This window comes from Rhinolophus hipposideros (assembly GCF_964194185.1).
Source record: "Rhinolophus hipposideros genome assembly, chromosome: 11".
In the NCBI taxonomy this organism is placed as follows: domain Eukaryota; kingdom Metazoa; phylum Chordata; class Mammalia; order Chiroptera; family Rhinolophidae; genus Rhinolophus; species Rhinolophus hipposideros.
The window spans coordinates 12,770,960-12,794,010 of record NC_138057.1 but is presented as its reverse complement, the minus strand read 5'-3'; the positions used below and the strand labels follow the sequence as shown (position 1 = coordinate 12,794,010).

General features: G+C 35.0%; 1 protein-coding gene across 7 annotated transcripts in view; it reads right to left on the bottom strand.

Moving 5' to 3' along the window:
* Positions 1 to 23,051, bottom strand: part of LINGO2 (leucine rich repeat and Ig domain containing 2) — a 1,152,505-nt gene that overhangs the window by 289,701 nt on the left and 839,753 nt on the right. For 6 of the 7 annotated variants that reach the window (XM_081067709.1, XM_081067711.1, XM_081067712.1 and 3 more), the window contains one exon: positions 14,630 to 14,788. The exons of the other annotated variant lie outside the window; for it this stretch is intronic. The gene's annotated coding sequence lies outside the window, so the exon portion shown is untranslated. The remainder of the gene's footprint in view (positions 1 to 14,629; positions 14,789 to 23,051) is intronic. 7 annotated transcript variants of the gene reach the window in all.

Sequence of the window (23,051 nt, the reverse complement as noted above, 5' to 3'; positions counted from 1 at the left end):
ATGCCACATGGCCCCAGGCCAGGCACAGGCTGAGGCTGAATGTAGTCTGCAGCAGAGCCCCTCCCAGGAGGCCCTAGCATTGTCCAGTTTTGGACAAAGCCAAAGTATCATCCAGGTGTCTTGGCAGGAGACACACCCAAAGGGCAGACTGGGCAGGCATGAGTGCCCTGTGAATCTTGTTCTATAGGGTCAGCCTCTGCACAAAAGGTCCTCTACTATTGTCACAGACAGTACTCAAAATCACTGGGCCCAAGGGTCAATTCTTCCCATTGATGTGCAAACAGCACCCAAGGCTAAACTGCAACAGAAGGACACAAACAACCCAAAAAGGGACCAGGAAGACTGAGCTACTGGGCCCCATGGGATACCTACTACATAATGTCACTCTACTAAGACCAGGTACATAGAAACACACACAGAGAGGTAGCCAAAAAGGGGAGACAAAGAAATATCTCCCAAATGAAAAAACAAAACTCCAGAAAAAGAAGTAAACAAAATGGAGACAAGCAATCTACCAGATGCAGAGTTAAAAACACTGGTTATAGAGATGCTCAGTGTACTTAGGGGAAGAGTAGATGAACTCGGTGAGAACTTCAACAAACAGATAGGAAACAAAAGTAGAGATATAAAACGTAAAAAAGAAACAGTTAGAAATAAAGACTACAATAATGGAAATGAAGAATACATTACAGGGAACCAATAGTAGGTTAGAAGAAACAGAGGATCAAATCAGTGATTTAGAAGATAAGGTAGCAGAAAACACCCAATCAGAACAGCAAAAAGAAAAAAAAAAAGAATCCAAAAAAATTAAGGAGAGCTTAAGAGGCCTCCGGGACAACATCAAGCATACCAACATTTGCATCATAGGAGTACCAGAAGGAGAAGAAAGAGAATAAAGAATTGACAACTTATTTATTTGAAGAAATAATGACAGAAAACTTCCCTAACCTATCAGAGGAAATAGATATACAATCCTAGGAAGCATGGAGAATTCCAAACAAGCTGGCCCACACCAAGACACATCATAGTTAAAATGCAAAAGTTGAAAGACAAAGAAAGAGGTACAAAAGCAGCAAGTGAAAAGCAGTTACTTACCTGCAAGGGAGGTCCTATAAGATGTCAGCTGATTTCTCAAGAGAAATTTTGCAGGCCGTAAAGGATTGGCATGAAATATTCAAAGTGATGAAAAGAAAGGACCTACAATCAAGATTACTCTACCCAGCAAAGATATCGTGTAGAATTCAAGGACAGATAAAGAGCTTCCCACACAAGAAAAAGCTAAAGAAGTTTATCAACACCGAACCATTATTATAAAAACTGTTAGAGGAACTTCTTTAAGATGAAGAAAAAAAGATAAAAAATATGAATAATAAAATGGCAATAGCTACATATCTATCAATAGTTACTTTCAATATAAATTAATTAAATGCTCCAATCAAAAAATAGGGTTGCTGAATGGATAAGAAAACAAGACCCTTACATATGTTGCCTGCAAGAGACTCACTTCAGATCAAAAGACACACAGACCGAAAGTAAAGGGATGGAAAAAAAAATATTTCATTGGGAAAAAAAAAGCTGGTGTAACAATACTTATACCGGACAAAATGACTTTAAAACAAAGACTATAAAAAGAGATGAAAAAGGGCCCAGTAATCCCACTTCAGGGTATTTATCTGAAGAAACCCAAAACACTACTTCAAAGGGATGTGTGCATCCATACGTTCATTGCAGCATTATTTATAATAGCCAAGATATGGAAGCAACCCAGGTGTCTATTAATAGATGAATGGATAAAGAGGTGGTGTGTGTGTGTGTGTGTGTGTGTGTGTATAATGGCTGAGTAATATTTTAATATATATTAAATTATATATATATATATACATATATATATAATGGCTGAGTAATATTTTAATATATATTAAATTATATATATATATATACATATATATAATGGCTGAGTAATATTTTTATACATTTAAATATTATATATGTGTATATATATATATATATATATATATATATAAATATATACACAGAGAGAGAGAGAGAGAGAGAGAGAGAGAGACATCTTGCCATCTGCAACAACATGGATGGAACTAGAGGATATTGTGCTGAGTGGAGTAACTCAGACAGAGAAAGACAAATGCCATATGATTTCGCTTATATGTGGAATCTAAAGAACAAAATAAAGAAACAAATGAGAACATTTTGACAGTTGCCATCTGGAAAGGCGGTTGGCCCTTGGTTGAAAAATAGGAAGGGATTAATAAGTACAAATTGGTAGTTACAAAGTAGTCACGGAGATGTAAAGTACAGCATAGGGAATAGAGTCGATAATATTGTAATAAGAGTATAGTGTCAGATGGGGACTGGCTTTATTGGGGTGATCACATCATAGGTTATATAAATGTCTGATTACTATATTGTACACTTGAAGCTAATAGAGTATTGTATGTCAATTATAGTTAAAAAGATAAAACAATTATTTAAAAAGGAAATAAGGCGCTTGTAGAAAAGAAGAGCTGAATTTGCTATTGATCTTTATAGCCTAAACATTTTGGGGGAACTTCAATATCTAGTCACAGAATTCTATTTAAATAATACCCTTAAGTAAATCTTAAAAGCACACCGGATACAGAGGCCATCCACAAACTCACCTGAGAGGAATATGATTAGACTTGGAAACTAGAAAGGTACTAATACAATTATCTTCTGATTACTTAGAGACCACAGTATGAAACAGTAAAGTTATTTCCAAGATATGAATCTTTTCATAGTAAATGCTTCATGTTGACTAGAACAAGTTATGGGACATATCCGACAAGGGTGTGACAACTGTAATTCGCAGGTCAATGATGTACAGAATTTAGGACAAATGAAATTACACTGTAATTTACCACCCCTTTCAGGACAGTTTTTTTTTTTTTTTTTGGTGGGGGGCAGTTTTCCAAATCATGTATTTCAGAAGGTTCTGACTTATTTAAGAATTCTATTTGAAGAAAGATCTGATGGAGAAAATACTACCCTTGTTGCTTCTGGAGAAGTGTGTTTTTATGTGCTGGAAGCTCATGCCAGGAAACAAACATTAACTTTAAATAAAAATTTACTCTAAGTTAGCTAAGACATTACAGTTATTGTATTATAATAACTGTATTTCCTTGTCTTACCTTAGGTCAGATTTGATCATCTAATTTGCAGTATGTCCAAGAGATGTTCAGGGATAGGGTAGAAGACTTTCTATTAGGTATGAATTTGAGAATTACTTGAAGTTGGGATTCTGGGCTAAGAAACTCTTTGATGCCTCCTCCAGGGCTTCAGATTTTCTAGCAGCCAGTTATAAAAAAAAAAAAAAAAAAACACACACACAAAAAAAACATGGACCATACTTTCCCTTTTAGTTATTGCATACCCATAACAAATGCGTCATTTTCAATATATGTAATCTAACAGTAACAAAAATAATGGACTCACCTGCACTTCAATTAGTACATAAGGATTTTTAGGGAATACTTGTGATTCTATTTATTATACTTTCTTACTTTCATTGCAGAAGTAGGAAAGTTATGTGGCAGGGAAGAAAAATATTGAAATCCAAGAGTTTAGGTATACCTGATTAAGTCATAGAATGATGGGAACAAACCTGTTTATAGAGGTTATGAGGGGTTAATCTTTAATCTTAAGACTATAGTTTAGAGGTCTAGATGGAAACAGCATATATGTGATGTTGCTTACAGTTTAATCCAAGTAGGATGTACTAGAGGAAATTTACTGAGATTTAGACTCTAGCTAATTTCCAGTAACATAGAATCATGAAAAGGTATTTAAACCATTAAAATTTTTCTATCAACATTTGTTTCCAATCTACTTTGAATTGCTACCATTTTTATAAAAAATTACATTTTGAGTCACATTTCAATACCATCTGCAATATTTCCTGTGCTGGAGATAGAATTTTTGTTTTCAGTCCTGATCATTTACATCATATTTTCCAGCCCACAACATTTTTACCAGACATTCTAGAACTCGCTGTTCTTTTCAACCATCCCATAATGCCATTTTAGCTAAGTAAAGGCAAAGAGGAGAATAGGGTTTGATTTCCAGTCATCAAAATTGACAAAGAATCATGTGGCTTACTCTTGATACACTTGAGAATGAAAGGCAAATGTTCATTTATACATGCCAGCTCTATGAGATACAAGCAAAGATGAATAAAAACTGGTCCCTGCCTTAGAGGATTCACATTCTAGGGAGAGTGGGACGTAGTAGAAGTATATACAAGGGGTTAAGAAGCACAAACAAGAGTTAACAAGATATACAAAACAGGGGGCGACAAACATCCTGCAATAGCAATGAGACTGAATAAGGTGTGTGCACAGAAGGTGTGCGTCTTAGCTGATAAAAGGACCATTGATTAGAGAGACCATCCTGTGATACATTAGGTATAAGTGCTTTATCCTCAAGGTATAGTGTTGAGTTTGCTTTTAGCTGTAGGTTTGAATGGGTTGCAGTCAAAAGTGAAGAGAAAAAGACACGAAAAGACTACTACAGCAAAGCATTTTTGAAAAGAAAGAGAATTCTAACTCTTTCTTTGAAGTTCAGCTCTAGCTTCACCTTCTTCAGGAAGCTCCCCTGAGGCCTCCAGCCCACTATGACTTTTTCTTTCTCTGAATCTCTGTAGTTCTTGTCATCTCCCCAAGTTCCTGCCTGACACTCACAGTATACCCGTTTCCCTTTTTTTTGATAATGTTATATATCTGTTCTGCTTGTCATTGGCATCCTAAACTCCTTGAGGGTAAAGTTAATATTTAAGATTAGAGATTGTCTTCAACCCGTGTGGAAATGGGAGAAGACAGAAATTGAGATCGTTTCATGTGGCCCAGTGTTCCTGCAAAAAATACACTCAGCAAAAATCTCTAGAAGGTGATGCTAATGATGTAGCCAAATATGAATTGGCTTTGGCTTAATAATTAGGCTGCATATTATTTTATTAGTTTCAAGTATAAAAAACAATGTACTAGTTAGACATTTATACCCCTCACAAAGTGAAAATCCAGTTCCCCCAATCTACTGCCCCTCTGATATCATATATAACTGTTATAATTCCATTGACTATTCCCTGTGCTGTATTCCACATCCCGTGACTATATATACATGTATATATAGTTTAAATATATATATGTGTGTATATATATATATATATATATATATATATATACACACACACACACACACACAATTATATTAAATTATAGTCGACATTCAATATTATTCAGCTTCAACTTCAGGTGTACAGCTCAGTGGTCAGGCATCTGCATCATCCCTGAGGTGGTCTCCCTAATGAGAAGTGTCCATCTGACACCCTACAAAATCTTGACACCATCATTGATTGTATTCCCCAAATTGTCTTTCATATCCCTGTGGCAATCTTGTGGCTACCACTCTGTGATTTCTAAACCCCTCACCTCCAGACAAAGAAAGACAAAAACCATATGATCTCATTTATATGTGGAATCTAAAGAACAGAACAAATGAGCAAACTAAACAGAAATTGTCTCAGAGATATAAAGAAAAAACTGATGGTTGCTAGATGGGAGGGGGGTGGGGATAAGGGAGGAGGCTGCGTTTTGAATGTGTGAAATTAGTCTGTGTATAGAATTTTATCGCCAAGAGTGAGAAAGTAAGGTTACCCTCTGCAAAGCAATTCCCCAGTGTAAAGATCTCTATCTATAGGAGTTGCCCTCACATTTACAAGGTCTCTCTGGTCAAAAGCAGGGAGAAGAAAAAGAGTGTCTAGACTTTGCTTGAATGAATGAAAAAGAAAATTATAACCTCACTTCCTGTAGTGATGTGTCTAGACAAGAGATATATTACTGCAGGTAATAACTTATTTTGATTGATACACAGGGAAGCCTGAAGGCAAAAAATGGTCACATGTTCATAGGGTGGGGAAGAGAGAGAGGAGAGGGGAGAATATGTGTGTGTGTGAGTGGTAGTGAGTAGAAGAGAAGGGGAAAGAAGAAGGAGAAAGAAGAGGAGGAGAAGGATGGAGGCGAGGAACAAAGAAAGAAAGAGAGAGAAGAGGAAAAGAGAATGAAAATGAATCTGGCCAATGCCTGTGTTTTCAACATCAGAGTTGTAGTCTGTGGGAAAAGATGGCTCAAAACCATTCATTTTCCAATGATTACCAGCAATCCTCCAATTATCAGGGAACGACTGGCCCACGTGGCATACAAACCTAAATTCTTTCTTTTTGAGTCAGTTCTTATAAAGCAACATACCAGTAAATGTATTTGGCTATAAAACTCTTTGTACATGAGCATATATTCCCAGACCAGTGTGCAGCAGAACGCATGTAGGAAGACAATATGCTAAATTATTCTGGTGCACTCTATTAGGGAAGAAAATCCTATATAGATGAAAAACAACAAAGTATTATTCAAATAACATTCAATTTGTCCACTTATGTAACTATTCAATAAATTATAAGCATATAATTGTATATACAACACTTATGCCAATAAATATATGTAAAATGTGTACATAAGTTTTCCTCTCTTTTTTGAAAAGGGATAATTAGTTAGTTACTGACATATCAGTAAATATCAGCAAACATTTGTTCAGAATTGGGGCCTATCATAACACTAGTAGTTATGAGTCCTCCATAAATAAAAACACTATGGGTTCTACTCTTAAGCTACTTTCAAATTCAAGGAAACGTGAAATACACATATGCAACAAGATGGAAATTATACAATAATATAAAAATGTATTATAAACAGAACAAACGTGCACATATATAACGGTGTAGGGATTGGAATGATAGTTTTTTGAACTGAAAACCAGAATAACAATATAATGGAAAACTCACAGGTTTTATAAAGAGGGGATCTTGGGAGAGAAACTCACCCTGACACGTTAGCTGGGTGAGCCTGGAAAAATTACTAACCTTTCTAAGTTTCAGTTACTTCATCTTAAATACATGTATAAGTACATCCACATTGCAGGGTTACTGATAAAAAAAAAAAAGAAAGAAAGAAAGAAAAAAAGATGTGTATTGATCCTGATATTCAGTTTAGGATGGTTATCATTATTATTTTATTGCTATTGTCATTTTGGATTCAGTAGAGAGAGACATGATATAATCAGGTATTGGTTATCCTTCCTTTCACATTTCTGCAGAAGAGACTTTGTAAAGGTTTCTTGTCTCCAAGTATCTTCATTTCATGCTGAATCTATCCTGAGAATGAAAAATTCCCTTCTAATTGAATGTTCCCTTTGCTCATTCAGGGATTTCATACCTCAGTCCAAAATCTTGTAAATCTTGTACAAAATCTTGTACATTTGATCAAACGATTAGCCCCTGGTATGACTCTGCTTGATTTCTCATTTAATTCCACAGTCTGTCCCTTCGGTTCCCCTTTCCTAATCACAGTGCATTCCTGAATTCCTTTTCTGTCTTGCATTGGCTTCCTCTGCCCCTCACTGAGGGTGACAGTGATCCGTTGAGGGAAGATGAGCTGCTTTCCAGTCCTGGCTTGTTGCAGACGCCCTCCGTGCAATCCTAGACACCCTTCGCCAAACCCTGGAATTTTTCTACTCATCTCTGGTTGATTCATCTTCCACCTTCCACTGCAGTTTTCTAGTCAACACCATCTCCCCTTGCATCTCAGTTGATAATCTAGGTTCTGTCTTTTACTGGGAAGACTAGAGACACCCAAAACCAATAGTCTACAAAGCACTGGCCAGAAATTCATGGGATTGTGTTTGATATATTGCCTTTCTTCTTTTAATATGGTTTTAGATGACATGTGAGATTAATCATGACATTAATTTTTACAGTATTATTTTACCATGTCAAATGTAGTTTTAATTCTAAATTTTCGTTTAAAAATTAATAGCAGTTTTTCTTATAAAATACATTTAACAAAAAAAGGTCAAAAGCATAATTATATATACTGCTTGGTTAATGTCATGGACCTCTGAAGACAATTTCTATGAGTACATATTAAAGTAGTATTTCCAAATTAAAGAACTATGTCAGTAGATCAGAATGATTTGTTTGCTACTGTAAGATATATGATAATGTTTCCTACACATATAAAACATTATATATATATATATATATATATATATATATATATATATATATATATAATGTTTTTAATTCAATTATAATCAGTATGTTTTATTGATTCTAAAGATTGTAATTTGGTATGAAAAACCACTCTGGTGATCTTTGGTTATTAAAAGTTGCCATTTACCTCAATATCAAGGCATCCAGCTATATGATTATAATAAACAGTTAAACAGGGTATTATCTCAAAGTCACAACATTAGAAGTCATAGGCCGGTCATTATCCTAAGAAGGAAGTTGTTAATATAAATAGATTAGATGACTATCTCCTCCAAAAGCCTGAAGAAGAGAAATGCTTATATAAGTAAATAATAATAATAATAACAATAATAATAACAACCACACAACTAACAATGAGTGCTTATGAGTTATCAGGTATTTTGTTATCAGGTATCAGGTATTTTGCTACACACTTTATCTCTCATTTACTTCTGGGGACCAAGGGTAAAATACTCTGGCATTTGGCTGAAACAAATGGACTTCAAGGTAAAACTGTTACATACATAGGCTGTTAATAATAACAATTAATAATAAAAAATAATAATCATAATTAGAGCAACAAGTTATTTATAATGTGTCAGATAGTCCAGTGTATTGTGTATCTATGATCTCAGTTAATCCCCCAAATCGCACCATGGGACCAGTACTAATATCTTCATGTCACTGACTGGGACTCAGAGCTCTGAGATGATAAATAACTTGCCCAAGGACACATGATCTGCAAGTGTCAGAGGAAGGATTCAGTCTGGACCTTACTTAAAGCCAATATCTATAAGTGTGACAGTATATTTTCAACCATAATTTGCCATAATTTGCCTCCTCAAAACAGAAGATCACACACCCATTTGTGATCTAACATGTACAATATGGTGAATGTGTAAATTAAAAAAACAGTAGCTTGCTAGGACGGCAGCATCCTAGTGACCTCTACTCAGAAAAGTCCACACTCAACATCATGGAAAGAGCCAGAAACTTACTTCTTTCTCCCAAGCATTTGAGATGTATAAATTATAAAAAGAAAAAAAAAATCAAAATTTGTGGAAGCATGTGATAGAGAACCATACTTTATTTATAAAGGCAATGAGACATTTAATAAATGTCTTTTTTTGTTGTTCTTTTATTTTAAATTAAATCCTCCATACCCCTAATACCCCTAATATGTCACTATGTGATTAAAAAACATTTGTTACTAAGTAATGGCAGGAAACTATGAGAGGACAAGGCATTTGTGATCTAATGGATGGGATGAACCAAATACAAATTGGCCCCATAACAAGTGAGGTATTCCCTGCTGTTAAAAATACAGAAGTTACAATTTTGATCTGAAGCACAAGTTTTGATTTTCATTCAATTATCCACTCATCAGATATGTTTACTGAATAAATAAGCAGCTCTGTAATTAAGGTCTTAGAGAAGAAAGACAAAGACCCTTGTCTCAAGAATATTACACTTTAGTGAGTCATATCTACGTTTTCTTAAGTATGCATATTTAGAAAGAAATTCTTGGGTTTTTCCCAGACTGTAAGAGAACTTCTCTGAAAATAGATGACTCAATCATACAAAATGTACTGAGTCTGGTGTACTACAGGTAGCCTATGACAATGGTAATTTTCAATAAAATAATTGGAGTGAAAGTAATGCTGTGAGTTAGGAGTTTCCTCAGTAGAGGTGTTAATACACTCTGGCTCATTAGAGGATTGTGTCAAAGAAGGTTGGGCTGAAGTTTGCTTTCATTCATTTTGTGTCTTTTTCAAACTCCCTTCCTCAGTTATTTTCCAGCCTTTAAAGTGCTCCCTATTATTTTGACCAAATGTGCACTCTGATGGAAAGGACGAGATACTTTCAGCAGAATTACTTAATTAGGTTTAAGTAAGCAGTACATGCCAAAGTAGGGTAGGTTTGCTTTCTACCCATAAAAATGTGCCTGCAATGCATGCTGTGTTCCTGAGTAATGAAACACAGTGATTGATAAAACAATGAAGGGAAGGATACAGCCTGAGAGATAAAAATCTCAAAAGGGAAATAAAGTAGGGTAGCAGCTGCCCCCATCTTAATTGAAGCATAAATTTCAGGAACAGGATCTGAGGTTTAATTTGAAGCACATATTGGGAGAGAGTTTAGTGTGTGTTTGTGTATGTGTATACCAGTGTGTGTGTGTGATGAAAAACACGTAAGTTAAATTATTTTCTTCCTATGTATGGAAAGATTTCAAAAAATTTGTAAAAAAGGAAACAGTTGCAAATGCAGAAAGTTATTAGTTATCACTGAAAGACATTCATTTAGTCAGCATGTAACAGAAACTAACTGAATCAATGATGAGCAAGAACTGTTCTAGGTACTGGCTACACAGCAGCCTAGAAATCATACAACATTTCTACATTCACCAGACTGAATGCTCTTAGCTTATCTGTTCTCCCTGCAAAGACCTTCCTTGCCCATATCCTCACTCTATGCCAGAATAATTTTCTTAAAGACTACATTACATCACTTTCATATTTATAACCACCACAGCAGGCCACGCGAAATGCTCCAGTCCAGCTCCTACATACAAGGTGTGATCATACAATATGGTGAATGTTTAAATTAAAAAAAATATATATATGTATTACAGTAAAAGACATATTGCCATTAATCCCCCTCAAAACACACCCCCTCTCTTCCAACCCACTTATCCCATCATTCTTGCCACTTTCTGAAGCAGTTCTGCAAGTCCTCTTTTTTGAGTGTCTTTAGTTGCGCTGTCGTGTCTGCCTCGATGTCCTGAATCATTTTGACTTTGGGGCAGAGCCAGAAGTCGCACAGTGCCAAATCTGGTGACTGAGGTGGATGAGGACACATTGTAATGTTTTTATTTGACAGAAATTGCCATACCAGAAGCAACGTGTGACACGGAGCATTGTCATGATGGAGGATGTTTTATGGCACACTTTAAAACACACCTTTTCTCAACCTTAGCTCACACCAACTGACTGCACTGAACAAGTTCAAAGTTGTCACACACTGTTACTAAGTTGACGTGCCGCTTCCCTTATTGAAAATCTCTGCCTTTCCATTGGACGGCACTTGACAGCAGCCTCCACCGCATTTGTGATCACAATGGAAAGGCTCCGTGTCACACATCACTCTGGGACAGCAATTTCTGTCAAATAAAAATGTTAGACAGAAAACATCTTCATCCACCTTTTTCACTGGAACTGGCATTGTGTGACTTCTGGCTCTTCCCCAAAGTCAAAATGTCATGAAAGGTAAATGTCTTGAATCAATTCAAAACATGGAGGCAGCCACAACAGCGCAACTAAAGACACTCACAGGAGAGGACTTCCAGAACTATTTAAGGTAGTGTCAAGAACAATGGAATAACTGTGTTCAGACAAGGGGGAGTATTTTGAGGGGGATTAATGGCAGTATCTCTTTTACTGTAATAAATGTTTTTTTTATTTAAACATTCACTGTATTATTTGATGACACCTTCATATTTATGCATAACTAATGTCTTCTTTCATTCCTCCTTACACTTCAGTGTCAAGCTTTCCATTCTCCAAACTTAACAATATGCCCCATGGTGACTCTGCCAGACTGTTCCCTGAGCCTAGAATGCCTTCACACCTATTTCCCATCTATGACAATTCTCCCCACTTTTTAGCTGTGCAGCTGAAATGCCTCTTAAGCCTCAAAGATTTTCTAATACTCTTCTCAGTTTTAACAGTCCTTAATCTTAGCTTTTGGAGAATATTACTTGAAATACATTAAAGTTTTCAGTGCATTTTGCCTGAAGTAAGCTGTTTACATATGTTTTACTTTGTGAGTGTGAACTACACCAGGGCAGGTCTGGAAGGGTTGCTAATTTGTTTCTGGCCACATACTACTTTACCTGTGGTTGACATTCAAAGAAATGTTTGAAGAGCAAATAAATATGTAGCCAAACTACGTAAGATTCATATGAGCCTTTTCATAATGGAATAAACTACATCCCTCAGTTCTTTTAGAAGATTTTATTTTCAGAAGACCTGAGAATAAGAGTAGTGGCACAGGTGAGAATGTCCACTGCTCTCTGCAGAGAGGAAGGGACACACTGCATACACAGGTGCTACTTCACTGTTTTTTGTGAACCATCTTGGAGACTGCATATCCCATTACATGGGGCATGCTGTCATCAAAAGAGCTTTGAGAAATCTCACCTTTTATGTCCTGTCTTTATAACTTAACATTCCTTTTATGTACAAGTATATGGTAATGTAATCCTGAGCTAGGCAGATCTTTACTTTAAAAATGCTTTAAGAAAGAAAAAAATGCTTTTAAGCTAAAGAACATTACAAATTTTTATGGCTTTATTGTGAACTTCTGAGAATTAGAATTGGGAAGTCTTGACACTCTATTTTACTTTATGGAGAAGCTAACATGTTTCACCATAAAAAATGCACCTGCCATTCTTAAAACAAAGAACAAAAATGAATTTAAAAGTAATGTAAACTATAAAACTGTAAAATATAAATGTTCTGTTCATTTTAAAATGAGTTAACCTTTAACTGGGAAAATATATGAATGCACTTTAACACCTTTTACGTCTAGAGGGCCCTTCTAAATCATGTTTTTATATAGAACAGTGAAATGTACTATCTTTGTACTGCTAATCAACAGGATTCACTTCAAAAGACTGTACGAAGAAAAAGAAGTTATGTTTATTAATACTTGGGTCAAAAGTACTTAACATTTTTTCTATACTGATGGCATATACAGTTCAGAAAGAATTAAAATATGTATCTCACAAATAGAGGAGAGCTCTTTGTGACAAGATCAATAATTGCAAATAACTACATTATCACATGATTATTTACCTTCAAAATATATTTAATTTCCTCCCACCTCCCTTTTTTTTGAAGTCTGATGTTTTAATATGGAACCCAGTTTTGCTGAAAATATTGAAATAAACATAATCAGGATGAAATTATTTTGGACTCAGAGAATAAGACTTAAAAGTTTAGGATTATGGAAATCTACTCGTATCATGGAACATTCTTGCTATATTTATTTGCTAGATACTAATGCTATGAAGCATGGAACTAGGTTGAGCCCTATTCCACAAAAGCACCCTGCATTTTGATGTTTCTTTCATTTACAGACCGGAAGGACTCTTCTAAATGTGGATAACCCACCTTACCAGTTAACAGGACAAACAGTTATCTACTAAACCAGTTCATCAAATAAGGGTTTCTGTTTGAGTTTGATGATCTATACTATTTCCAACACATTTGAAAATTGTGACCATTTGACTTTTGTATTCTGATGACAAGTAAATTATATATACAAGTAAAACATTAGGGGACTGGGAAATGATATTTATTAAACTTTAGAGAATCAATTATTTTCAAACACTTTAGAAATTCTCATCTACATCCAAATGACTATCTTAGGCTATAATTTATTGACTGAATGCCATTTACTTTATTTTCAGAAAGTAAGAAAGCTATATTTGTTAAAAAAATGTAAACAGTTCAAGTGACCTGGAATAATCTTTTTCTATTGTTTTCTAAATAAATGAATTATATATATATATATATATATATATATATATATATATATACACACACATATATATATGTATATATATATATATAACCACACATATATATATTTATATATACATATATTTTTTTCTATAATTGATCTTAAAAGAAAATCTTGTTTTGGAATGCATAAAATTAAGAGAAGCTATAAAAGTTTTGATGGTCTTAAAGTCTGAGTACAAGAGGAACTTGTGGTTTCCTCAGGTGATTGTTGATAAATTTAAATTATGTTATAGAGGAGGAAGAGGGTTAAAGAGAGAGTTAGGAGGATCTGACCTAACTATAGGTAATAGTTGAGAAGGGTTTCCAGAATGCAATAGACAATGTACAAAAAAAGTGTACTTGAATAAGAGTATACTATTTTACATTCTAGAAGCCACAATAATAATACAGGGTGTCATTGTATTATCATTTTAAATAATACTTAGATGAACAATTTAGAATGATAAATACTTACAAAGAAATAAAAGGCAGAATAATAGTATAATCTTCTAAATTACAGTAACCTTGAAGAGTATTTACTATATGCTATGAATTGATATATTTCTATAATATAAATACTTCATGGCAACACTTTTACTACTACACCTTCAAAAGTACAACTGTTTATTCCATTATGGTTCAGTAGTTACTTAAAGAGGAAATCTCTAGAGCTTGCATTTTTTGGCTATTGCATTAAACTAGTATCCATAGTATTCTTAGGTCTGCCTTATGTGTAACCTAAAATAAGTTCTGTCTCCTCTTGAGAAAAAAGGGACTGAATTATCACAGTATATGTAGTCTTGAATCCAAAAGATTGCCATTCTTTAACGACCTGTTCAGTGGACTTAGAAAACAAATAGAAAAACTATACATTATTCCATACTTTTTGGCAGCACACTAAAGCCCTTAGAGCAGTGATAAAGGATCAGATGTCTCCCTCAAATCTTACCTGGTTTACTCTTTTTAAAAATCCAGCCCTTGCTGTCTACCATGCAAATCACTTGGCCACTGGGTGAAATCCGAACTGGGTAGTTGATCATGATAATTCCAACATGTCATGGGCAGCAGTAGCTCTCAGACTCCCACAAGCCAACTGCTTGAAATGAACCTGCAACAAACAAGGTATTTCTTCATTTTAATTGAAAAATAGTGAACCATGTCCTAGGTCCAGGAGGCTTCACTACTTAATCAATACAGAAATAATAAAGGAGTGTGTGAGAGGCCATCAATGGCTCTCAAGATGCTGATCATGAAGCTCAGCAACAAGAAAACAAACAACCCCATTGGAAAATGGGCAGAGGACCTGAAGAGACATTTTTCCAAAGAGGACATACAAATGGCAAATAGATATATGAAAAAGTGCTCAACATCACTAATCATCAGAGAAATGCAAATAAAAACCACAATGAGACATCACCTCAGCCCAGTCAGAATGGCTATCATCAACAAGACAAATAGTAACAAGTATTGGAGAGGCTGTGGAGAAAAAGGAACCCTCATACACTGTTGGTGGGAATGCAGACTGGCGTAGCCGTTATGGAAGGCAGTGTGGAGGTTCCTCAAAAAATTACGAATAGAATTATCATATGACCCAGCAATCCCTCTCCTGGGTATCTACCCAAAGAATTTGAAATCATTTATACATAAAGACACGTGTGCTCCAATGTTCATTGCAGCTTTGTTTACGGTGGCCAAGACATGGAAACAACCAAAATGTCCTTCGATAGATGAATGGATAAAGAAGTTGTGGCATATATACACAATGGAATACTATTCGGCAGTAAGAAAAGACGATATAGGAACATTTGTGACAACATGGATGGATCTTGAGAGTATAATGCTAAGCGAAATAAGTCAGACAGAAAAAGCAGAGAATCATATGATTTCACTGACATGTGGTATATAAACCAAAAACAACAAAAGAACAAGACAAACAAATGAGAAACAAAAACTCATAGACACAGAGAATAGTTTAGTGGTTACCAGAGGGTAAGGGGGGTGGGGGGAGGGAGATGAGGGTAAGGGGGATCAAATATATGGTGATGGAAGGAGAACTGACTGGGTGGTGAACACACAGTGGGATTTGTAGATGGTGTAATACAGAATTGTACACCTGAAATCTATGTAGTTTCACTAACAATTGTCACCCCAATAAATAAATTAAAAAAAAAAAGATGCTGATAAACATGAAAGCCAGAAGACTGAAGTTTATGGGCTGTAGAAGGTGCTTCTTGTAAGATTCATGCTCTTGTTCATGTGATTATCGATCTATTTAAGCTATCAGTATAAGAAAACATGATTAATATTGAGATACACATTTTATAGTGTGTACCTTTTCTCCTTCATGTAAGTGACCACTTGGAGCACTCAGAGTATTTTCTCACTCTACCCATAATAATCTCAGGGTAACTAGACAACGAGGTTCAACAGGCCAAAACCCATCAACAGCTAGAGGAAAATCCATAGAAAGGTCTACCTTAAAGTCAGTTTCTCTTGTGAGTTTCAACACTTCAGTCAATGTCAACATTCCCAGTATAAAAATTGCATCATCTCTGCAGGATAGTGGGTGAGAAACACCTTTCAGGGTTATGTGAGATGCTACAAATTTAGCACCCACCATTATCCATATCAAGATACAGACTACAAGACAGTAACCAACAAAAACATGTATCCAGAGTTTGGACACAATGGAATGACCAGAACCCAGGAAAGTAATTAGATAATTAATTTTGGAACCATTTACCACATACTCAGTGGCTCGACTATTTATGTTTATGTGAGTAAATGTTGCATTTAAACTTCATAAGCATATTTAACTTCCATTCAAGGACAAAAACCCCATGTACAATCAACAACTTTTAATTGCACTGATAACTTCCCCATGAATAACTCTGTACAATAGAAATTTAGAAAGATACCAAATGAACAGATTTGCTCCTTGGTCTTCCCAGGATATCTTTTAATACCTATTAGTATTTTTTTTTAGCTACAACAACCATATTTAATTATTCATATACCAAAACAAATTTATTGTTATTATTTTCTAAGTAGTGCAAAATAAATGACTAAGAGGTTATTCAAGTCTGGAGGGGGACTTATGTGAGTGATTATGTGCTGCAGAATCAGGGACACAGGTGCAAAAACTGATTTTAACAAGCCACAAAATGATATATCCTCATGCACCTGTGATAAGAGATTCAGGTATTCCCAGTAGTCAATGTGGAGACTTTATTAAAAGACACAGTAGTGAGATATCCTATTGTGCCATTTCAGCAAGAATGTCAGGATGGCAAGGACTGAAGTTAAGTATATATACCTTAGACTAAAATGTAACACTACAAAATAAGTCCTTAAAAAAATAGATATGTAATCTTGGGCACAAAATGACCATTCTGCAATTCAGAACAGGAGTGTTATATTGGTGCTATTGCTGAGACCACAAACACACACACACACACACACACACACACACACACACACACACACACACAAATGGCCAAAATTTTCTGATCTATTGATCCAAGCTCTCATATTTTTGGAACTAAACCTCAGTCAGTTTCTGGATGCAAAATGTTTCTATTCATGCCAAAAATTATTGTATTTCTCTTCTTTTTTGAGGGCAGTCTGAAAATCATCAAATCAATTTCTTTATTTAAAAAAAAAGATCTGTTTTCATGACTGATACTCCTTTTTAGTCTCTTGGCAGCCATCCGGCATATTTGAACAAGTCATATACTAGAGGACACAATGACAGAAGTGTTAATAAACACAAACTCCAACCTCCCAAAGTTACTATAAAGCAAAGGATTTTTGAAAACAACTTGCTTTGGAAGCCCCCATCTGTGCCCTAGTATGTGCCCTCGTCTAGTGCCTTAGTATGACTTCTCATACTTTAGTTCTGCGACTTACTATAAAAGAGTGAAAATAAGCAATCTACTGAAAATAAGCATACCTACTTGCTTTCTACAATGGATTTATTTCATTATACAGAAACAATGCTATTGATCCCATCTTTGAATGGGTAGGTTTTCTGTATTTTCTGTTTTTCAGCAGTGATGGTTTTCCACTGACCATTGACCACTGATTTATCCATTAACCCACTTACTCATTCCACAAATTCTAAAGTTGTGCTAAGTATGGAATTAGGTGCTCAGATACAAAATAAAAAGACACATATTCTCCCCCCAAAAGATTACTGTCTATTCTATTATTATTTGTTGACGTATCTTTGTAAGCAAAATTGGTGGCAACATTAGACCAAATCAAAATAATTGGCTTTATTTTATATCCCACCCACTGTGTGACTGGACCATGAGCTTTTATGAAGTTGGTCAGTAAGCAAAGCTAAGGGCAAAGCTACAATATACAATGACTGATTCACCCACTTGACTCATGTAAAGTTTGTACCGACTAGGATGGTTTTGTGTCACTCTGAAGTCTTTCTCCATAGGCTTATTAACAGACTGAATCAAAATGGTTCAGAAAATCTGACCAATTAGGTTGTGATAGTACATTAATATTTCTGGCATCCAATATGGAGGCAGTACCTCTCAAATATGTGTATTAGGCATCACAGTACAATTCTGTGTGTTCTGCATTAAGAGTTAACACATTGTGGAAGGAGGACACTATTATCTCATACAATAAGTTCATTCACATATTTTTGTCTTATCATTCCATATATTTTCTCAAAGAGAATATAAAAAATTAAATGTATATATTCTTGTCAAAGACAAGCCCATGAGGTATTCATAAGAAGTACAATTCTATGGCATTGATTTGAAACTTAATTATAATAACAATTTTTAGAATAAAAAGAATATTTAAAATTTTCAGTTTTCTTTCTTCAAGTATGTTATTAAACAGGAACATAAAAACAAAAAGTACAGATAATGTTTTAAAAATACTCAGACATTAAGTGATTTTTACTAAACTCAGTATGGTTTCAAAACAGCTTAATTTTCTCATCTTATATTTCCTGAGTCTCTACTTATTACAGGGATGACTACTCTAAAATCAAGCCTTTTAAAAATAAATGATATTCTTATTTTTGACAAACTTGTGTTCTTTTAAAAATAAATTTTCAATGATTGTATTGTATTGTATGTATTGTATTGCATTGTATTGTATGCAAATTATGCCCCAATAATGTTCATTTAAAATGTTTTAATGAATTTTTGACAATATTCAAAGAGGTTCTAGGTGGGGGCTTGGTATGCAGAACCTATTGATAAAATAATGTTGTATACACATTTAAAACAAAACAAGACAAAATGAAAATTGAAAAAGCCTAAGAAATTAAAACATTCACAAACCCTGTTTTCTTGTTTCTTGGTCTGGCCTTAAGTGCTCTGTAAATTCTGTCTTCTATGCCTTTTGTTATGCACACTTCTACTACCCTGTTAGTTTATCTTACTGCTTTGAAGAAAGCTTTCCAGAGGATCCTCTCAGCACTCAGGTATTCATTGATTTGTACGTGTCGATGTGTTGCTCTTTAAACTTTATCTCAGGGATGCGCTTCATAAGGAGAAGAATGCTCAGCATTCTGGGAGCTCAGGGCTTTTGCTAAACGACTGCTTGGGACATTTTGCAAGCTTTATATCAAAGTCACTCATTTCCCTGCACAAACATCAAAAATATAAACATCAAGAATGTAGGAATAGGTAGGTTTTTCAATGATGGAAGTTATGAGGCTTTCTGCCTTAGAAATTTCACATGTATCCCATTTTGTCAGTGATATTGGAAAAGGGAAGGTACCACCAATATTTAGCCACAAGCTTATTGCTTCTAAATTCTTCCCACCCCCCTATATTTAGTTAGATGTAAAAGTCACAGATTATTTCCCTGCAAGAAGGGACCATCAACAAAGATCCATGTTGCTTCTATGTGCCAATTGCTATCTGTTTTATATGTAGTTTCTCACTTAATTTCTCCAAAACCTTGTGAAGTATGTATTATAATACTGTCCACTTTATGGTGATGAAAATAGGGACCAGAGAATTTAAGTTACTTACCCAAAGACATAGAGCCTTTGAAAAATGGAGCTGAGATATGCAGTTAATTGATAGTTCTGTACTGTTCATTAATTCTAATTTGTTCTAAATTGAATTTGAATGATTTGACCAATCTACAGATGAAAATCTGAGTCTCAGGGAAATTAAGTGACATACCAGAGGTCATTAAGATCACAGTAGAGGCTAGATGAATACCTTCACCCATGATGTATCTGTGTTTCTTATACACCACTCTCTTCCCCAGCTTACTCAGTGTTGTATGTCTAAATCTTTATAGATTTTCAATTCACTTGATTTTAAAGAACCATGCTTTGGGTAGGTTTTATTTTAGAAAGAAGATGCCAAAGCCAACAAACAAAGTAACAGGATTTCTGAATAGTCAATTTTAAAGGAGCTTAATTTTCTGAAAGCAACAGATGACATCTTTCTTCCTCTTTCAAGCCATATTTTTCCAATGAAAAAGGCATAGACACAAAAATAAGATCATGTGGATAGACTGTGACAAAAACCTATAATTAGAGGAAAATATAAATAGCACACTGGTGTTTTGCTGATCCCCATTTTGTATGTTTAGCTACAATATTAGTAATTACAAAATTGAAATAATCTTCCAAGATATTCAGTTATTATTTTCATTTCAGAAACCCAGCAGGAGGCTCCCTAAGTGATATAAAACAGAATCAAGGGCAACTGTATCAATATCTGAAAACCCAGTGTCTGATACTTCAACACAAACAATTCTCCATGTTTCCAGCTTTGCTCAAAAATACCTAATTCTAAATTTGATTATTACTTGGAAACTTTGCCAATCAAAATAGGCCATATTCCTGTTTGCATATTCTTAAAAGGAGGAGTATAATTAGTCAAATACCCAGATTTTCCACAAATGAAACTTGTGTCCATCTTTTTTCCTTCCTTTCCTACTTTCTCCTTTCTTCCTCTTTCATCCATTTCATCCTTTTCTGTTGTCTTCCCTTTCTTTATTTCCATCCTTCCTTTTATCCTATCTTCTTTCCCTTCCATTTTGCCTTTTCATTTCAACAAACATTTACACATCTATTTTTTAAATTAAAATTTATTGGGGTGACAATGGTTAGTAAAATTACACAGGTTTTAGGTGTACAATTCTGTAATACATCATCTATATATCACACTGAGTGCTGGCCACCCAGTCAGTTCTCCTTTCATCACCATATATTTGACCTCCTTACCCTCATCTACCACTCCCCTCCCCTAATGTCTGTATGCTGTGCAGGGCTGAGGACAAGGCACGTACAAAGACTCAGTTCCTGCCCAGGCATTGCTCATAGTCTAGTCGGGTGAACAGAGAAACAAACCAATATATCGTGGCAGGGGATTAGGATCCAAACCAGTACTGGTTACTTTAGAATATATCAGCTTTGAGTAGTAAAATAGTTCATAATTTGACTCTAGCTTGGCTTGGCCCGATGAAGTTAGAATTTAAAAATAAAATTTAATCATCACTAGGAAGCTCCTAAATACCTCACATACTCTGAGTTTCCTATGGTTTAGAGAGGAATCCTTTAAATTATCAGAGCTCACAAACAAATGCCTCAGGGTCAGCAGTGCCACTTAAATGTAAATATAACTTGATTGACTACAACCAGGAGTCAAAGGGCCAACAGTGAACTGAAGAAAGCAGGCTTAGCCTCTAAGGGCTTTACAAACAACATTTGAAACATGATGTTTGCTAGACAGAACACATGTGTGAACTAGTTTTGGTCCTTAATCACTAGTATGAGATTCTGCTTTACAACTATTGAGGAGTCACCAGCCACTTCTATATAGAGATTGGTCCCATTCCTCCACCTGTTCATGAAATCCATGGTGGGTAAAAACTTCTATTCAAGAAATCTTTCTAGTGGGAAAAACAAACAAACAAACAAACAAGTAAAAAAATGCCTTCTGGAGTAGATCATCAAAATCACCAGAGTCCTTGGGCCCCCACACCAGAATTAGTAACTCCTCATTTTTGGAGTGAGATTCGGAATTCTGTAGATGACAGTTCACTAGATTACACTTAGACACACTAATGTTTAAGAACCACTCTTTTAGAATAAAGCCTATTTTTGACATTTCTCCATACTTTCCCTCATTTTTAATTTATAATATTTATTTCATTTTTAATTTCAAATAAATTAACGTAGTTTTGAAAAATGATTTTTCCATGAATTGTATAAAAATTGAGAAATCTCCTTTAATGATCAATGTTTTTTCTTCAAATATTTAAGTGCTTATTATACATGATCTTCATCACTCTTTTTATTTAACATAGCATTAATTTTTTGATCACTAAACGACTCCCTAAGGTTAGAGAGAAACTATCTGGACAGCTGGAAGTATTGTAAATAGTACAGATTAGTCATAATAAGAAAGGAGGAATCGAGTTCCTTTTGGTATAAGAGATCCCGTACCTAGAATGGGAAACAAGACATGAAAGGAGTGTAGTGCTCTCATTATGACCTCCATTTCACAAAGAAGAAACTTAATGTTTCTGTACATGAGCACCCTCATTAACGGTCCCACACATAGCATAGATTTGACAGCAATTATACTTCCTGATGCTGCAGTTAGCATAGTTGAGATTCATAGCCTCTTTTAGAGGGATGGTGGTGGTAGGTTGTTTCAGGAGTTGTTTCAGGCATTAGACAGCATTCCAGAAAGAAGGGGTAGGAAAATAATAAGTATCTGGCAAATGATCACTGTAAATTAGTGTGTCATGCTGAATGCTTTATATCCATGTTCTTATTTAATCTTCACAACAAACTTGGGAGGCAGATGTTATTATTCCCAGTTGGTGAGTGAGAAGACCAAGGGTCAGCGAAGATAAGTAGCTTGCCTCAGATCAAAAATCTAAAAGGGAGAAGTAGGATTTAAACTCCTGACTTCTTGATTGTATAGACCTTGCTTTTCCTGACATAATAAATGTGCTGTATTTATTTATCTTGTCAATTTGCTTTTTCCACCCCAATAATAAACCCAGTTCAGCCAGTTTTTTTTCTCCTATTTCTAGTGCTTTCCCTCCTCTACCACTGTATTCCACTTTATCCCAATATCAGGCACATAGAGATAAAATACAAGACAGACAATGGATTTTGTTATTTTGTTGGTTTTATTTTGGCTGTCCAAAAATCAACATACCGCTTTTCCTATTAGCTCTCTGATTTTTATTAGGAGAGCAGGATGGAGTTTGCATTGTTATTGTATGTTGCATTATTAACATAAGGATAATCTTGAAGGGAAGGGAAGGCCTTCTTTCTACTGCAGCTTGGGAATGAGGGAAGCTTGTATGTAACTTAAATTCAAGTAATATGATCTGATTTGGAAGCTTGAAAA